Source organism: Palaemon carinicauda, chromosome 45 (genome assembly GCF_036898095.1).
Source record: "Palaemon carinicauda isolate YSFRI2023 chromosome 45, ASM3689809v2, whole genome shotgun sequence".
Classification (NCBI taxonomy): Eukaryota; Metazoa; Arthropoda; class Malacostraca; order Decapoda; family Palaemonidae; genus Palaemon; species Palaemon carinicauda.
The window spans coordinates 26,269,118-26,272,342 of NC_090769.1; positions in this window are offsets into that span (position 1 = coordinate 26,269,118).

The following is a 3,225-nucleotide window of genomic DNA, read 5'->3' on the forward strand; positions in this document are numbered from 1 at the left end:
GGTGATTCTTTAGCATAAAATGTTAGTTGTTTTGGGAACAGACAAAAGTGGAAGGAGAAAGTGTGCGTGTGTTGAAGAGTGGGAAGTGGGACGAGTAGGCCTAACAGTGTTTGTTATGCATAATAATAATAAAAATAAAAAAGTGTTGAGTTAAGGAAAGAGAAGTATTTGTAGCCGCTTCGAAGCATGGCGACTGATGTGTAACTATAGTCCATTTCTTTTAGCGATGCATATTTGCACAGACTCGCAGCGGTGCCCTTTTAGCTCGGAAAAGTTTCCGGATCGCTGATTGGTTGGACAAGATAATTCTAACCAATCAGCGATCAGGAAACGTTTCCGAGCTAAAAGGGCACCGCCGCGAATCGGTGCAAATATGCATCGCTAAAAGAAATGGACTGCAGGTGTCTATGTTATCAGAGGACTAGTTAACGTGCTGAATTCTCTTCTTTATTTCCTTATTTCCTTTCCTCACTGGGCTATTTTCCCAGTAGGAGCTCTTGGGCTTATAGCATCTTGCTATTCCAACCAGGGTTGTAGCTTAGCAAGTAATAATAATAATAATAATAGTTATGCTCTTGAATTCTAAAGTTCCCGAAAAACTAGACCCATAAGGTCTGTTGGCATGAGGGAACTGTTTCATGGTCAGTCTAAAGATAACAAAAACAATCCCGATAAAAACACATTTTGATGAAAATGGTTGAAATCTTTTTTGACTCCAGACGATAAACTTGTGTGGATATTTATGAAGAATTGGCTTATGTAGCCTAATAATAATAATCCCGATAAAAACACATTTTGATGAAAATAGTTGAAATCCTTTTTGACTCCAGACGATAAACTTGTGTGGATATTTATGAAGAATTTGATCGCTTTTAAGGGAAAAAATATAAATATCTTTACATGTGCTGTTTCTGGAAGAAGAGGTCACTCTATGATAAAGACATCCGGGACCTGAAATATGATCTTTAAGCTATCCCGGAAGGCTGCTTATAAGAACCGTTAACAGACATACCGGCAAAAAGGACATGATTTATAAACACATTATTATTATTATTATTATTATTATTATTATTATTATTATTATTATTATTATTAGCTAAGCTAGAACCCTAGTTGGAAAAGTAAAGTAGGATGCTATAAGCCCAAGGGCTTCAAAAGGAAAAAATAGCCCTATTAATATTAATATTATTATTATTATTATTATTATTATTATTATTATTATTATTATTATCAAAGTACAACCCTAGTTGGAAAAGTAGAAAGCTATAAGCCCAAGGGCTCCAACAGGGAAAAATAGCCCTATTATTATTATTCATTATTATTATTATTATTTATATTATTAATATTAGCTAAGCTACAACCCTAGTTGGAAAACCAAGATGCTATAAGCCTAAGGGCTCCAACAGGAAAAAATAGCCCTATTATTATTATTATTATTATTATTATTATTATTATTATTAGCTAAGCTACAACCCTAGTTGGAAAACCAAGATGCTATAAGCCTAAGGGCTCCAACAGGAAAAAATAGCCCTATTATTATTATTATTATTATTATTATTATTAGCTAAGCTACAACCCTAGTTGGAAAACCAAGATGCTATAAGCCTAAGGGCTCCAACAGGAAAAATATTCCTATTATTATTATTATTATTATTATTATTATTATTATTATTATTATTATTATTATTATTAGCTAAGCTACATTCCTAGTTGGAAAAGCAAGATGATATAAGCCCAAGGCCTCCAACAGGGATAAATACCCCAGTGAGGAAAGGAAATAAGGAAATTCATAAACGATATGAGTAATAATTAACAATTAATAAAATATTAAAAACAAAAACAGTAACACTTAAACAGATATTTCATATATAAACTATAAAAAGAGACTTACATCAGCCTATTCAACATAAAAAAAAAAACGATGCTACAAGTTTCGCAAAGTCTGTGTAGAAAACGTGATATTGAAAATGCCAAAATATGCATCGTAAGCAATTAGCTAGAGGCCATGTGACTCATATATAAGTATTTCGTGATTCATCACTCGCTCTGACGGAGATAATCTTAGAGTTTTCACGTAACAAGGTCTTCTTTCATGTGCGTTTGGAGTATGCCGAAACAGCTTGTAAAGATTTCTCGGGCACGTGTGCTTACATTTGGGGCTTCATGCGTATACGCGTGCAGGTAGATAGATTATTATTATTATTATTATTATTATTATTATTATTATTATTATTATTATTATTAGCTGAGCTACAATCCTAGTTGAAAAATCAGGATGCTATAAGCCCAAGGGCTCCAACAGGGAAAAATAGCCTAGTGAGGAAAGGAAGTAGGAGAATATGAAACAATACTATCATTTTAAGTGTTCAGTGCACACACATATTTTATATAGTTACATACTTATTTACTGTAAATATGTGTGTGCGTATATATATATATATATATATATATATATATATATATATATATATATATATATATATATACATACATTTGTGTGTAATTATGTATATGTTTATACGTTTATTACGATTATTATCATCATCATCATCATTAGTTTTATTATTATTATTATCATCATCATCATTATTATTATTATTATTATTATTATTATTATTATTATTCAAGCTACATCCCTAGTTAGATAAGCCGGATGCTATTAGCCCAAGGGCTCCAACGAGGAAAATGGCCCAGTGAGGAAAGTAAATAAAGGAACAGATAGAACAGGGTTCCTGATTGTGCCTTCAAAGAAGAGACCTCTAGTCTAAGACAGTGGAAGACCATAGAGCTGCTTACTAAAGTTAAATAGTCTCCTACCCTAAAGTGGAAAGTAGCCACTGACCCATTGCATTGCAATTACATAAACACACACACACACACACACACACACACATATATATATATATATATATATATATATATATATATATATATATATATATATATACACACACAGTATATAATGCATAAATATATGTATTATTCCGTACATTTATATCAGGCGTGTATGTACACACACACACACACACACACACACACACACACATATATATATATATATATATATATATATATATATATATATATATATATATATATTACATTTCCAATTCGTCTTTGCTACAGTAATACTTATGCATATCAAAACATAAAACAATAAAAACTAGTATGAAATTAGCACACCATTAACAATAGTCTAATTATGCAAGGCTGTTTAATATATTG